This window comes from Haemaphysalis longicornis, unplaced genomic scaffold, assembly GCF_048455015.1.
Source record: "Haemaphysalis longicornis isolate Haplotype H1 unplaced genomic scaffold, Haemaphysalis longicornis Haplotype H1 scaffold_5, whole genome shotgun sequence".
Lineage (NCBI taxonomy): Eukaryota > Metazoa > Arthropoda > Arachnida > Ixodida > Ixodidae > Haemaphysalis > Haemaphysalis longicornis.
In genome coordinates, this window is record NW_027526385.1 from 180590853 (window position 1) to 180607295 (window position 16443).

General features: G+C 43.2%; 1 long non-coding RNA gene across 1 annotated transcript in view; it reads left to right on the forward strand.

Annotated features, from left to right (window-relative positions):
- Positions 1 to 3477: 3477 nt before the first annotated feature.
- LOC144138850 (uncharacterized) overlaps positions 3478 to 16443 on the forward strand; it is a 30355-nt gene continuing 17389 nt past the window's right edge. Inside the window, exons 1-2 of the long non-coding RNA XR_013315985.1 lie at positions 3478 to 3610; positions 13454 to 13506. This is a non-coding gene — a long non-coding RNA (uncharacterized LOC144138850). The remainder of the gene's footprint in view (positions 3611 to 13453; positions 13507 to 16443) is intronic.

The following is a 16443-nucleotide window of genomic DNA, read 5'->3' on the forward strand; positions in this document are numbered from 1 at the left end:
ATTTGACTTCCTTCTGAAGCGAAATCTACGCATTTTATCTATTTTGTTAGAAATGTTTCACTGACTAAGCGCTATCATAGCTGGCTTGTGTCGAATATGCACCAAAAGCCGGCTTTTCGGGCGTACCCTCTCTTTTAGAAAAATCAAAAGGCAGGGTAAAAAAAGTTTTCTCGATTCGTCGACTGCCGTAGCTGATTCCATGCCACCCACTTGTTAAAAAGGGGGCCATTGTTTTTAAATAAAATACTTGTTAAGCGTCGCGAAAACTTAAAAACTACAGTTGATTTAGAGGTGGGAAAAAAAATTTACCAGGATACACCTGTAGCACGCAGTGCAATTTTTTTACCGGAGTTACCAAAACAGCACCAGAAAGCTCACACAAAAAAAATTGTAAACGTGACTGTTTTGGCCCGACTAAATTGAAACAGCAGGAACGCATGATAATTTGCCGAATTACGCGGGTTATGTCAGAATACATGCTCATAACACTATAAACAGTGAAATGCTTATAATACTTTAGTAACAACTTTAACGCCGGCACATTTCTTGTCAAGGGTACATGAAAGGTCCTCCTCGCTGCGGCGCTATGTAACCGAAAAATAAACAAGGCTGCACCATAAATACCACAAAAGAAAGTTAACATAGCTGAACAAGTTAGGTCCTTTATTTTAACAGAGACACTTTACTCAGACTCACGATAAGTTCAAGCACTAGCGGTTTCCCTCAGGGCGAGCGCGTCACAGCCGCTGCTGGCATCTCGGATGTCCTTACGCAGAACCTCGCAACCTTAATGGTTGTGTTAATGTCGGTATATCTCCACCCTTGGTGAAGACATGTTATTTCTTTGTTGGAGGGCGCTCAACTTTCATCGCCTGAGGAAATGCCCTATGGAGGAGACCCAGTGAGTTTTTCATTCTAGTGATTATTGCGAGATCAATTCACCCTGTCTGTTGCACCCAAACGGCACTGGGTCAGCTACGGCAGTAGTCACACAACGAGAGCTCCTTCTTGTGTTACCGGGCTATTGGTGTTTGCTCAAAGAAACGTTACGCTACAAAGATGCTCTTGTTGGCCCATCTTGGCCACAGGCGTAGAGGCGCTGGAGCTTATTCAGTGAAAAATTGCAAATATAAAAGAATAAAAATTTGGTCTACTCTTTAAAAGGATGACAAAAGTTAAAAACTACCAGGCGGTGGCGCAGAATACAAACAGACACCACTTTTATCAGAGCGCGAAGCCACAGGAACAGGGGCAGTAGCGGAGCACACTGCACGAGCACGGGCCTTGAACGAGTCATTTTACCCGCTCATAACTTTGGCACAAAAAATGATGTAACATGTTTTTGAGCAGTACTGTTGACCCTCTTGAGAAGACTCTTTTCTCCAAGTGACAAGAAATTGGACACCCGGACTTTTTATTTTGATTTTTAAAGTTACACACTTTAAAAAAAGCACAGCAGTCAATCATTTTTTTCTGTACATTTAAATAACTTCTTTTCTAGCTGAGGAATATTTTGGAGGTACGTTTAAGAATACCCATATCACTATTCCGATCACTTAAAAGTTGGTCACAATTACGGATAGGGAGATAGGAGGCGTCACAATTCGCGAGAATTTAGCGTCATGCCCGAATTAGCAATTGTTCTCGTTTCTTTTGTTCAGGGCAGAATGCAAGCGTTATCATTTTGGAGTAGTAGTTCTTTCAAACAAATCCTAGTCAGAACCATCAAACCTTTCGCAGAGCCGCACAGTTGAAAACACAGCCCTCAAGGAGAACCCCGCGTCACCTGCGCCGCCTTTGAATTTTTTTTCTCGTGAAGTCCGCACGCTAGAGCAAAACGGATTGCAGTTTTAAGAGATTCTTGGGGTTGCACATACGCGATCGCTGAGGTGGCTCAGTGTCTAAGGTGTTGTGCTGCTGAGGCCAAGCACGGGGGTTCGATTTCCGGCCGCGGTGGCCACATTTCTGATAAGGGCGAAAAGAGAAAACTCCCGTGTGTTCGAGATTTCGGCGCCCGTTAGAGATCCCCAGCGGCTCAAAATTATTCCGGAGCCCTCCACAATGGCCCATTTAAACACCTCTGTTTTGTCGGCGGGTTAAACCTGACAATCAATCAATCAATCAATCAATCAATCAAACAATCAATCAATCAATCAATCAATTATTATAAATAGAAATTAATTATTCAGCCAAATAATTAATTAATTACATATTATTTTAATGGTTTATAATTAAATAATTAATTAAATAATTAAATAATCAGTGCATGAGCATTGAAAATGTCGGAAAATACAAAAAAGCTCCTGTACACGCACGCAATTCCGTACCCTTATGAAATTACTCGGAATTCCTTTTCAATTACAGTCATCTCTTAGTTTCTCTTAATGACTGTAATTGAAAAGGAATTCCGAGTAATTTCATAAGAGTACGGAATTGCGTGCGTGTACACGAGCTTTTTGTATTTTCCCACATTTTCAATGCTCATGCACTGATTATTTAGTTAACTGTTTATTTAATCAATTTATTAATTATTTAATTAATGGTGAATTAATAATAAATAATTAAAGATTTATGAATGAATTAATTATTTAAATACTTAATAAATTAGTTAATAAATAATTATTAATAAGTAATAATTGAAATCTTATGTAAATAATTATTCAATTATTTGTTTATTTATTTATTTATTTATTTATTATAATAAATAGTTGATTGATTGATTGATTGATTGATCGATTGATTGATTGTCAGGTTGCGCCGACGAAACAGACGCGTTTAAACGGGCCGTTGTGGAGGGCTCCGGAATGATTGTGAGCCGCTGGGGATCTCTAACGGGCGCCGAAATCTCGAACACACGGGAGTTTTCTCTTTTCGCCTCTATTAGAAATGTGGCCACCGCGGCCGGAATTCGAACCCCCGTCCTTAGCCTCGGCAGCACAACACCTTAGACACTGAGCCACCTCAGCGATCGCGACTAGCGATGTCCTACTAGTAAATAAACAGGGAGTAGGAAAGGCTCCCAAGAGCATAAAAAGAGAAAAAGGAAGAGGAGATCGTGTGGAAAAGGACGAGATATTCTACTAGAAAAGCTTGCTGTGCTGTTTTCAGAACATTTGAAGACAGAAAAAGGGAACATAGCATTGAAAAACACCAGAGTTATCCAGATGTAAAGAAGGGGAGATGCCAAGGACCCTAAGAATTAGAAACCACCAGCCTACCCTCAGTTGTGTACAAGCTGCATACCAAAGTTATATTTAGACGCAAAAGGGGCAGCCTGAACTAACTTCCAACAAACCAGAGAGCAGGCAGTGAAAAAAAATAAAAGAGGAATAAAAATACTGAGAATACACTAAAGCCCTTTACATGGCATTTATATAATATAAGAATTCGTTTGCCTCAGTACACATCGCAGCTGTGCTAAAAGTACTAAAGGACCAGGCATTAGAAGCGACGAACATAAACCTACTAGACAACTTGACGAGACTTACTAGACATAAACCTACTAGATAGATGTACGGGGAGGATACCACTTCACAGCAAAGCTATATATTCCCGAAGCGAAGTGGATTAGGAGAGGGAGATAACATCTCACCGAAAGTGTTCGCGGCAAGTGAGTATTCCGAAAGCGTGACTGGGCGACTACCGGATTAATGGTAAATGGAGAATACTTGGGTCATTTGGGGTTTTCATACGACATAGCCTTGCTGAGTTAGACTGCAGAACACCCGCAAAAATGCATGAGGAACTGCAAAAATAAAGCACGGCCCGGGCTGCTTCAATGATCTACCAGAACCTCCCCTTTGCTTTCCGAGGTTTTTTTGACTGCCAACTCTTATTTCTGTGTTATTTTCACAATACCACAAGGAGACCTGAAGAGGCTTTTATCCACGTTGATACACCTTACTTCACTGGAAAAGTTCTGGCCAAATGCATGCCTAATCCCTTGTACGACATTGGAAACGTACCAGGCGTTAGGGACCCTACAGACCTAACCGCGCATGGAAGCCACAGCAACCAAGACATCCAGCGACTCCATCGGTGCTCGGTGGTGAAGCACATCTTCCTTCGGCCGACGAGAACACCAGCCACGTCCATCACAAGGTACAGCATACCCGCCCAGCAAGTCCCATCATCTTCGCTGGTGTTACAACACCAACGAAGATGATGGGACTTGCTGGGAAGAGCTGCGCCAACAGCAGCAGCTGGACAGGACGCTAGAAAACTGCGTGAAGATGGCATCAGCAGAGTCCTCTTTCGATAAAGAGAACCCCTGCAAATTTGTTTGGCAAAGGGGCTCCTGTATCGTCGGTACGCATTACCATCTCCCCACCCCATTCAGCAACTTGTAATTCCGCATTATTTCAGAGCCGCGGTAATGAAGAAGGCTCATGAAGAAGTACCAGGTCACTATCGCTTCCTAAAAACAATAAAAGAATTCTCCGGGATTTTTATTGGCCAACCATTTACTCCGACGTTCGAAGATTTCTTAGGACTTGTCAGACATGCAAGACGGAAAATACGAAAATCGAGGTGGGCATTGCTCTATCGAGAAAGATGCCTACTGTTGGCCTGTGCATAACGGAAAGTCTGCTTTCCAGCAAAACGACAAACCCGTAGCGCACTTACAAGCCACGACAAACAGAAGCATCTGTGCTCTGAGGTCAACCTTTTCAACCTTGTTTTGGCGTCTCGGCAACGAGGTGTTGTGGGCTCCAGACGATGCCTAATGCCGGTTGCCAAAATCTGTTTACTGTGAAAACAGTGTTTGTGTTTTCTTTTCTTCCCGCACCGGTGTCTCCTGAAAGTGTGCCTGTGGCTTCACCACATAACAGTTTCTAAAGCCGGGGTTGATGTGATGATCTCTAGGGTAGAAAAGAAGGCGCAGAAAAGAAAACAACGCAAGGAGATGAGGGCAATCATTCGCTAAGAGGTATGCGCCTCAAGAGAAGAGGAAGAAAAGGAGGAAAGAACCGGGCTCTTGGGCGGACGAGCGTTCGGGGTGCGCCTGCATCAGGTGCGAATACACCCATCGACGGCGCCCGTGCGACCGCGCTTGGGACAACGCCACGTGCCTCCTGGTCAACAGCCGGATCCGTTACTGCACCGGGCAACAGCGCCGGGTTACCTCACCTGACGTTTTCGCTGCGCCTGGTGGCTTCACATTCTATTCCGGTCAGCGTGGAGCCATCGAGCCACGCGCGACAGAGTCACAACGGACTGCACGAGTGAGACTGTTCTGATTTTCTTTACGCTTGTGCGCCTTCCCCCGAATCGCCAAGAAACTGCGACAGGAAGGACTCCGTTACGCTTTCCTCACCCTTGGTGTTTCATTCTTTTATTTCTCTTTTTTGTTCTTTTTTCTGGTCCCGTTCTGCGCAACCCAGCTTTCCCGCTCTCTGCAATATATTGCATCTACGCTTCAACTTCGTGTTGCGGCCTCTGTCGTCATTGACCCCGTTTGCACGTCGCGTGGTTCCCACCACCGAACCCTGAGATCATCACACCCACTCTACGTGCCTTAAAATGTTATCAAAAAACGTGATGACTAATTTTAAATTCCGAATGTCCGATTTCTTTTTGCCCCGCATTCCGATTTAGGTGTACATACACGTATTACTCTGAATATCTGTATAAATTTATTTATTCCACACCCTGGTTCTTCATTATGTGTGTCAGGTTGTCTTGCATTAACTGAGCTCTTTTGATCCTCGTGGTCACAATCGATTAAACAACTTCACGCCATCAAATGAACATAAAATTCCACAATAATATACTTTTATTTTTTTTAATTTACTTTATTTGTTGTCTTGTCGCCATTTCATAAATATTTGAATTAATTGCTTTTTTCTGGCATTAGAATTCGCAAGAACTTACTTTGTTATCTTGCATGCATATTTTTAACGAGTACATGTCCGCGAAGATCACTGGTGTCGCGTCCGACCTCACTGCTAGGCATTATAGTTATGAGTATGTGGGAAGGGGTACTTGAATTTGTGGGTGCCTATCAAAGTGTGTATATTTTTTTCTATATTCTTTTTGCTTTCGGTGGGAGAGCACTTTTTTAGGTGCGGAATTGCAACCTTGCTCGTTTTTACAGTAAAGGTGCATGCTCCAGGGAAATGATCCAGCGGCGTCAAAAAAGGTCTTCGCCAAACGAGTGTGCTTTCGCGAAAAAACTTTAGTTCAAGCGTAGTCAGCAGTAATAGGATACTACACGCCTGGGCATTTCAACTCGACTTAACACCTGTTGGTAACCCTCACACACTGTAGCAGCGTCGGCGTGCAGTACAGCGGCGGTATTCTCGTAACTGTCCCTTTTAAAAACGTCCCTTTTGCGTCCCTTTCATTGTGACATACTCCCGGTTAATCAGTGGGCCTTTAATTTAAATACCGTAACTGTTCTTGCAAACGAATTTTAAAAAACTGAAACCGTATCAGAGTATCTTTTATTTGTTTATCTGAACGAATTTTGAAAAACTAAACGTGGTGAAACTTTTTTTTGTTACGACGTTGAAAGTTTTCACCGCAAGAAGAGGAACGTGCCAATATGGCAGCTGCAGTAAGCTGTTTCATTGTGACAGTTAAGTGTAAAAAATGATGTGGCTACTCAGGTTTTCGTAGTTGGACTCCGCTTTGAGGTCGGTGAAAATGCCCGTGCATCAAGATAACTGTCCAGTTACGTATTTTGGCATCAAAGCACTTGTAGCATGCCGACGCGGGCTTTGCCAAGGACCTGGAATGTTGCTCTAGGTCGTTGACATTTTTGTTGTGCTCTACGAATGAAAAATTGTGTAAGGGGGATTTTTGTTTCTTAACAACGTATTTCTTGAGCGAGAAGTCTACGAACTTGAAGCTGGTATGTGTATACGTAAAGTACCAATAGGAGGCTATAAATATCATGTGGAGTGCTTGTGATTGATTGATTGATTGATTGATTGATTGATTGATTGATTGATTGATTGATTGATTGATTGTAGAGTTTAACGCGCCGACGCAATGCAGGGGATGAAGCGCGCCGTAGTGGAGGGCTCCGGATTAATTTTGACCATCTGGGGATCTTTAACGTGCGCCAAAATCTCCAACACACGCGCGTATCGAAAAGCGGCCGCCGCGGCCGGTAATCGAACCCGCAACCTTGTGCTCAGCAGCACAACGCCGTAGCCACTGAGCCACCGCGGCGGATGGGAGTGCTTGTGTATTTTGGTCACCTACTTAACAGCTATCAAGCTCGCCGACGATCGTTCGTTCCATGGCACCTGCTGATTATTAGCGAGCTCGCATACGATCCTTTATTTCCCTGTGTGGTAGAGGCGTCTGATACACACGCTCACCAATGGCTGCCACAGCGGTATCGTTTCTTCGCTACCGACAGCTGACTGGAAGCCACCGGCAGCGAAGAAACGACGGGCGCACAACACTTGCTCCTCGACGCTGAGCCCGCGCGTCCGCCGACCAAGTTTTTCCTTTCACTCGTCGCACATCCACCGCACAGTCCTCTTTGAGAGGCGGAAATGTTTGCGGAATGCTTCTCGGGGCATATTGAACGCTTCAAAATTGCTTCTCCACTTCTTGTTCCATCGTCGAGCCAACGACAAGGCGGTAATCGGTGCATTCATGACTGCTTCCAAAAACCTTCTGTTTGAAGTTGAAATGGCCTGTTCGAAGAACCCGTGGTCAAACGCAGTAGGGCCGCCGCGCTTGCGTAACGTCACAACCGGTAGTTCGCACTTAGCCAATCAGGGCTCGCTCAAAAGGGACACTTTTTAAAGGTAAACAAAAGGTGGCAAAACTCGAGAATGCCACTAAATATTTGTGATGTGTGAGGGATTTGGAAAAAAGGAAGGTCTAGGTTTTCGGTGCCGTGGCTGTGACGTAGCACAACCTGCAGAGATGCGCTGGGCCATATATGAATGAGGATATGGAGAGGAAACGTCGCGTAGGAAGAATGACGCAGCAAACAGCGCCAGAAATCCACCCGCTACTCCGGCGCAGCCAGCACTTCGGAAGGTACGGCTTGCTATTCCAAGCGCCGGGGTCATAATTGCGCAGACCTTGAAGCCCCCATACGGATGGTGGTTTTCCGAAGCCCCATGCGCGGTGTTTAAGACACACATTGTGATGACCAGAAGCTAAACGTGTCCGTGTATTTCTTGCTCGCCATAAAATTTGCGTAGTAAGGCAAACCTTTACAACACAGTTATGAAACACATTATTTCGTTCGCGTAATAAACCCACAGAGAAACATAACGGCCGGTATTTTTGAATCCGATGGTGAACATACGCCAAAAGGTGTAGAAAACACCGTCCGGAGATTTCTGAGCATGGTTATCAAATATTTTCATTTATTTTATAGTGATTTTTTATTATTTCTCCCGTTCCAATTGCGGCAGTCTTTGGGAGGGGACATGTATTTTTTGTCTATTCTGTTCGCTGTATTTTTAATCTGTTCTTCTTTCTGCTCTATCTTTCAGCACCAAACTCATTCAAGTTGACGAATAGGCTCTCACAAAGAAAACGTAACCCTAGCGCGAACATGTGTGCTGTAGTCAAAATCGTCCAGTTTTCTGTTGCACGAAAAAGACCGCCTATTCCCTGAAAAATCGGCTTAGTGAATCTCTGTGCTGTCCAAAGTTATCTTGCTTGAAACGTCGAGACAAAGCATAACAAACCAAGGGTGCCGCGATAAAATAAAGGTGTTGAGTTCCACACCGCAAGCATAGATGAACTCTCATTCGAACCCGGGTGTGTTATCACCCCACTATTTCGGTCCCTTATACACTTGGCGCAAGACGAAGGCAGTGAGAAATCGTGACTGGAAATCAAACCTTGTGCCATGTATTGATCGCACAGTTGTCCCAATGGATAGCCTACAGTGGATTGAACGATTTGTAAGTGGTGTTTCCAAGACAGCGCAAACGTTTCTGCTCCCCCCCTCACACACACACACTGGCTTGCTGAAGTGCTTATATCAACGAAGAAAGGATGCTTCTATTGCTTTTCTTAGAAGCAATGACACGTGCCCAAACAAACTTTTACCTTTCAGTTGAGGTACATCATGGCTTCACTTCTGCTAAGTTAGAATGACGGACACTCCTTTCTTCAAAACTGAAATTTACAGATTTCCATCGTGGAGAAAGCGCACTACCAGGGCACTACGGACATGCAAGAGCAAGGAACGGAATTTTATTCTCCATAAATTCATTCACATTTTTATTACATATTTTTGGCTATCCTTCTGCGTCACTTCCAAGGTGGGACAGTTCGTTCTTCACCAGGATAAAGAGGGGCGCATTAGTACGAAGCAGCAGGCGACCAGTTCCCAAAGGCAGACGTACCTCGAGACACAATCGTAAGAAGCACAGTAAGGACCAAACAGGCAAGACCATAAAAATGTTGTAAATATTAAAGGAGCCATGAAGACAAAATACAAGTTGGGTTTATTAGAAAGACTGCTTAGTCCCGATAACAATGATACCAATATCATCGCAATCTTCGAACAAATAAGGGAGATATTGAAGACAACGTGTGAAGCAGTCGCGACCCTCTAGCCAATTTCCCGCAACTTTTCTATGACGTCACGGAACCTTGTTTGTGCGATTGGCGGCCGCCTAACTGACCTGTCGCGACGACACATGACTGGACGTCTGTAATGAGGCCTCTAGTTCCATTGGACCGCATCACTTGAATGCTAACGTGCAGTTAACGCACTGAAAATTGTGTTTTATTGTTGGCCCGTATGACGTCATTCTTGCTCATAACACGTCACTGTGGCGCAAAATTTGAAAGTTTTTAAATGCTTCTTGCTTTTTTTTTCGTTAAAAAACATGTTTTGTGGCTGTAATGGAGCTGAGCGACAAATTGAATCCTAGTTCTTTCAAATTAAACGAATTTGTATTTTCTCTTCATGGCTCCTTTAAATTACAGAACGGAAGTAATAATTAAACGCTTACTCTAGAATTATTGTAATTGGAGATAAATTGCACCGAAAGTCATAATTCGTAAAGGTCTGTTTGACCTTAGCTGCCCCTTTCGTTCCATAAAATGGTCCCTGATACTCTTATGATGCCCGGGCTTAATATTGTTGATGGGCGAAGATTTTAGGGGCTACACATCGCTGTCAGAAGGCATCTGTGGACATTAGTTTGGTCTTAACAAAAACGCATTGCATAAAGTTAACCTTTTGAATTTTTTTCTTCCGAATCAGAAAGTGAGCTTACTAGAACAGGTCTGAAGACGTTATTATCTGACATTTATTACTCACTGGAACGAGGGCCGCTGGTTCGAGTTATCTTTTCACGCGAAAGAACACTTACGTGCATCGGTTACATTTGAAAACTTGCACCGAAAGCAAACCTAATGTGGTTAATTCGGCAGACCAAACCTAATTTTGCACAAATAGAACATTAAAGAGCGCTGAATGCTAAACCTAATTTTCAAGCGTGAGGTAGTTCAAAGTTTGCAACGCCAGCCAGCCATTCTCCGGATCTACACATCAGGAGAATTTGCTTTTTAATGGCCGTAAAGGAAAAGTGAAAGTATATACTGGTTTTGGGCAAATGATACTTTGACTTGGCTCTTACCGACTTATGAAAATGTTCCTTATGCTGTTTTTGTCTAGTGTAAAAGTTCCCTGCAGCGGTATTTTGAAATGAAATGACAATGTTCTAATGGCATAATTGTATTACTAATGTTCAATAAGTGAAATAAATATCCGTACTTAGCGTACACTGTCAGTAATCTATTTGTTCTTATGCTTTATTTTTTGGTCCGTAGATGTGACGAAGCACTTATTTGGGGATAAATTTCTAGGTGACTCGAAACCTCCAATAGAAAACGCGTCATTGCACGCCCAACATTCCAGGTCTCCTGGCCCCCTCACATTTTTCTGAGAAAATTCTTTGTTCACTGCCGGGTTCCAGGGAAGCACTGGTTATGATTTCGTGTGCGGAAAAAAATCGTCTTTGTGCGACAACTCTTTAAAGATTTTGTATTTGTGAAAACTGCGTCAACTTTGTAAATGTATCCAAAATATTTCGGGAAAATGTAAAAATGAAGCTATTCTCTGGAAACATGCGTTGCCTGGTCTCTTTAGTCGATTCAAATTAAATGTTATAAAAATGTATTTTCTCTTTATTTAATCTGAAAGAACGCCGCTCGATGTGTACATTTAACCATTTTTAGATATATCTTTCTCAGCTGGAACGGAGCGAAACAATTTAAAATGGAACATTTTATGAACCTATTGTAAATAGTTACAGCCGTCAAGTGAACCAATATTTCGAAAAACTTTCTAAAATCTGCCAAAATGCACTTTCCCCGCTTATTGAGATGCATATTTAATTAGGGAAGTGAGAGTAGAAAAAATTGGCATAGCTGGTTGGTTATTTTGAATTTTAGGTTTTAAGTTCAAAAATCAAAATTGCAAATTTCGTTTGAAAAGAAAAACGTATTTTTGACATTTGGTTCTGACGCGTCTTCAATGTGGCCTCCTATAACTGCTTCACTGCAAACTACACCGACACCTCTGTTTATTTTGGTCACACAGCCGGTTACCAGGCTGTCAGAGAAGTCCTGACCTTAAATCTCTACCCGCCAGGGTTGCTCAGTAGATAAGGATTTCCGCTGCTGATCCCGGGTTCATTCCTGGACACGGAAGCTGCTTTTGTGATGGCGGCTAAAAGCAAAAAAAACCTGCGTATTTATATTTCCTCGTACATTAAAGATCCGGAGTGGGCCAAAGCTAATCCGCAGCCGTACACTATAGCGCGCCTCATATCCAAAGTCTAGCTTCGGCAATACCACAACCCTACACTCTCGTTTTAGCTGTTCCATATACATATACGGGCTATTGCACCCATTCAGCGATATACCAAGTGGTAGGGGCTGACCCCTTTTTGAATTGCCTTGTCCTTTATGTTCTGGATCGCGTCGCCTGTGCAGGCCAACCTGTTTAGTTTGGAATGACAGGAATTTCAGTGTTCGTTGCTGCAGGGATTCAAGGTGTAGTGACCATGTGCTTATACCTACAGGGTTCACCACCACTTTTGACTCAGATTTGCGGGCTCATTTTTCGGCCTTCAGGGCACTTTCGGTGCACTGCCTTCGGTGTTACAACCGGCGTGTATAGGAAATGACTATATTTTGTTTTACGCTTCTAGCCAGGTTTCTCACGTCACACCGGTACTCCCTTGTTCTAACAGGTTTGTATGTGTCCGCCATTGGTGCATACTCTCGATCGGAAGAGAATGATGTCAACAAAGTTGTTCAGCAGCGTTCAGGCATTTTAAAGTGAAGGCCGAAATAAAAAGGTTTCGACGACGCGAGTTGTTACGTCGAGGAAATGAATGTTCAAAAATTCTTGAATTGCGTTAGTCGGACAGATGAAGGGGTGATCACGTGGCAGAAAGGAGGAACATGAGTGCGGTAGGATAGTGGAAGGAGGTCTCTGAGAAAGGAGACGCGGCCTCCCCCGAGAGATGACGATAGGAACTCGCCGTAACAAGCTCGGTGCTGCCGTCTAGGGGCTGATAAAAGAGAGATTGACGTGGCCGCCATGTTTAAATGATCTTGAAACAGATTCAAACTAGGGCTGATCAGACTTTAAATTTCATATGCTTATCAAGTTTGAAGCATCCAAAAATATTTTGTTTGATTCCCAGATGGCAAAAATAATCCGGAAGGCTCCACTACGGTGTGCCGCATCGCCTGCGTTGCGTCGGCGCGGTAAACCCTACAATCAATTATTCAAAAATATTTCCTTTGCCGCAGCTTGTAAATGTTTAAGAAATTGCCACTTTCCTCCTCGGAGGAATGCTTTATAAAAAACCTCGTAAGAACACATTTAGAAGTCTGCAGTCCTAACTGGTTCTTTTGATGGCGCGGTGTATTTGCCAGAGGAAGGTTTACATCCTGAAATACAAACGTGCACCGCTTGGGTTTGGCGAAGACAATAGTTCCTACATTCATTACGGCTGGTCTTTGCAGTGGATTACACCTTCGATGTATTTGCACTTTGGGTGTAAGTCACAATGGTCCTTTGTAGTAATTCAACCGTTTTAATTGTTTCCAAATAGCGTTGACCAGCTGTAGTTTAAGAATGTTGAATGTGTCCTCTGTTTTCGACTGGTTAAAAAGTAAACGGAGTTGATTTAGATGATGTCCATAGAGATTGCGCAATGGGTGATAGGTAACTAAGTTATGTTCTGAGATCCATCTCCCCTCCATATCTGTGATATAAATCTGTAGCCCTAGGATTTTAGGTGTTTTTTACAATGATATATATAGTGTAACCTTTATTACCAGAGAGGTCGACAATGGGGCATTTAGTGACGAGGCAAAAATGGTTGCCAAATAGTCCCATTCTAACATCCAGGAATGTTTGCGTAGTGAGAGTGTTGACAAAAATGAGTGGCACTGTTTCCTTTTGCCTGCCAGTTATCGCTATTTTTTCCAGACGGTGAACCGGGCTGCGTGCAGTTGTCCGGCCAGGGCGCAGCTTTTGCACAGGTATTTCTATGTTTTTGTTGGCTTCGGCCCCTACATTTGAAAAACCACCAGCAGTAGTTGGTATTATAATAAGCTCATACTGCTGCCCCCACCGTAGGAGACCGCGGATATGTTTTTCTAGCCATTTTTTAATGTACGTCACGTGTTTACCATATGGCCTATGAAGGGTAAGAAACTTTTTTGTATCAGCGTGCCAATAGAGATGTTGGTGCGAATTTTCGGTGGTTTAGAAACATTTTGCTTGTGCTTAGCAACCACAATAAATGTGTTGCCAGTGAGGAAGCTGTTTTCAGTTGTTGCAAAACGTTGTCCAGTTACTTTTTATGAAGTTTTTGTAGGCCTTTTGTTACAAGGAAAAATCCTAACTTTCCAAAAAGGCCATTGAAGATAGACCGCACTAATCACAGGTCTAAGCAATGTCACAGAAAGTAACCAAAAGCCCATTTAAGAACAAGAAAACCTCACAAGAAACCAAAAAAACGAAAAGCATAGCGAAACATATAGAAAGCTTTTGGTACATTCAAAAATGTAGTAACCTCGTAAAAACACGAACAAAGGTATATTTCAGCGTCCTATGTGGTCGCCGTGTTATGGCACTGTGCCACTTTCAGACATGTACTTTTACCTTACGCTGTTTAATACGCACTATTTTCTTTCCGTGCAGGTTTTATACCATTGCGTTGGTGACATTTTTGCCGTGGTTTCATTCAAACGAGATACCTTTGGAGAAATGGTCATAAATGCTGGCCATGGAACAAAGTGCTCGGTGTGCAGCGGCAGAGCACCACATGCTCTGTGAAGCCTGTTTGAGAATCTCGCCGGAAGCACGGAGACGCTTTGAAGAACGGAAACCGCCTCTTTATTAAGGCGAGCTGGAACAGTGTTCAAATATGATCCAATATTCTGTTGCCTGAGCCACGTCTCGATACCCGTTACGTATTCCCGGAGATATTACACTTAAATATTTGTTAAGGAGAAAGCGTTTAACGGACAATTGTGAGAAAACATACCGTGTTGTTGAGGTTTTGTCGCCCAATAGACATAACGGCCACCGCTGCAAACACTGAACAAAAGGAATTTTTGCGCGTGGAATATTTGAACGCAAGTCTCGTGCGCCTCTGCAAAATGTCTTACCACCGCTATAACCGGCATATTAACAGCGGCGGAAAAAATTTGTTGTGGCCATTCAGTATGCCTTATGCGCATTGAAAGCGAAATCCTCGCGAAATGTACCTGTATATTTGACGTGCTACGTAGCATTATTTCTTTTTTACTTTCATTTCAACGTGTTTTGGTGCAACAGAATTTGAAGTGATCTTTTACGCAACATACTGGTTTGCGCTTCTTCCTTTCCTTATGTTTGTCCACCTTTCTGATCGAAATATTTACGAGCAGACACGTACTCGCCGCAGCTTCACTAGAATACGAGTTTTGCGCATATAGTTTACCCACTGCGCCACAAAGCCGACACAGAATGGAAGGCTACGAACGCGCCTTATATCCTTGACTCATTCAAACTACGTCAAGAAGCTGCTGATACAACGCATTCACTACCTGTGGGCGGAACGCGAGGTACATGATGCTCTTGTTCTGCTCACGAGACTTCACGTTCACGTGTGACACGAACGGCAGTATTCTACAATATTCACGCTTATTGTTAACAGTTTTGTGTGGATGAGGGGCTAACACTTCAGAGTTCCTAAATCCTGGCCAAATCCCAAGAAACGCATAGCAGCAACAAATTGTGTTCCACCGCTGCCATCGTGCGGGGGAGAATTTAACAGACCAACCGCGGAGATAGCGTGCTGTTAGGGAATTGGGCTCTTATCTGGACACCCCAACTCGAATCGCATGCAAAATTAGCCTTCTCCTGTTTACCGTATATAGCTGCGCCCATTGCCCATTCAGCACCCATTCAGGACGGGCTACGGAAGGTTTTTGAATTAGGCAGATTGAATACTGCATGTGGCGTTGCAAGTCCACGTGGTGGTACTCGAGTAGAACACCTACACCACAACCTTGCAGAACTATGAGTCCGAAGAAGTTTTGGCGCGTGCTGGCAACTATTGTTGAATTGGTTTGTGCCAAGAAGAGAATAAGCAAAACGAGGAGAAATAGAAACACGGTGAAGCAGGAAAGGAGGCTGCTGTAGTGATTTCCGAAAAACTCAAAGGAATTAAAGTAAATAATGTCATGCACGAACAACGGCGCCGAAAATGTTTAGTAAGGTTGCCAGGTCTTGTGATTTCGCATAATGTAGCCGACGCGAGTGCGTTTAGGATTGTGTCGCCAGCGCTTCTAATTTTCTCATTCCCAAACATTTTCAGGGGTTGCAGCTGCTGTACAACACAGCATAGGCTCAATCTGACAAAGTTTTCGGTGACCAGCAAGTGCAATGGAACCACTGACAAATTCGAAAAACGTAATATGATTTCAACAGCCGACACTTGAAACTGAGAATTGTCTACTGGTCACAACAGTAAATACAAAGAAAACGCAGTGTGCTGAAGAAGACATATCAGAATCTACCTGTGATCAGTCTTGCTGGATGGTTCATTTATTATTTATGAATTTCCCAGCGTGCCAATGTCCTTCCTTCGCTTCATTTTTGCTGTGAACAGTAATGATTTGTTCGTCGATTGAGTAATTGAAAATCCCTTTGGTACGCGCACTCGTCTTGACTTGTGAAATTTCGCGTATGAACATTCAAAATCAGTCTCGCAGGTTCTACCTTGGGGCAAAGATTTCCGACGCTCGCTTTGTACGCGCAGAAGTCGAAGTTGTATAACCTCCCAGAAGGTAAATGTTACTACACAATTGACTTTCTTCAAAACAAATACATACGAGATTTATAAAAAAACTCAACGTCCAATATACCTTGCACAAAAGACTGCAAATCACAGTATTGCTTTTAGCTAAGCAGAATAAAAGAAACAA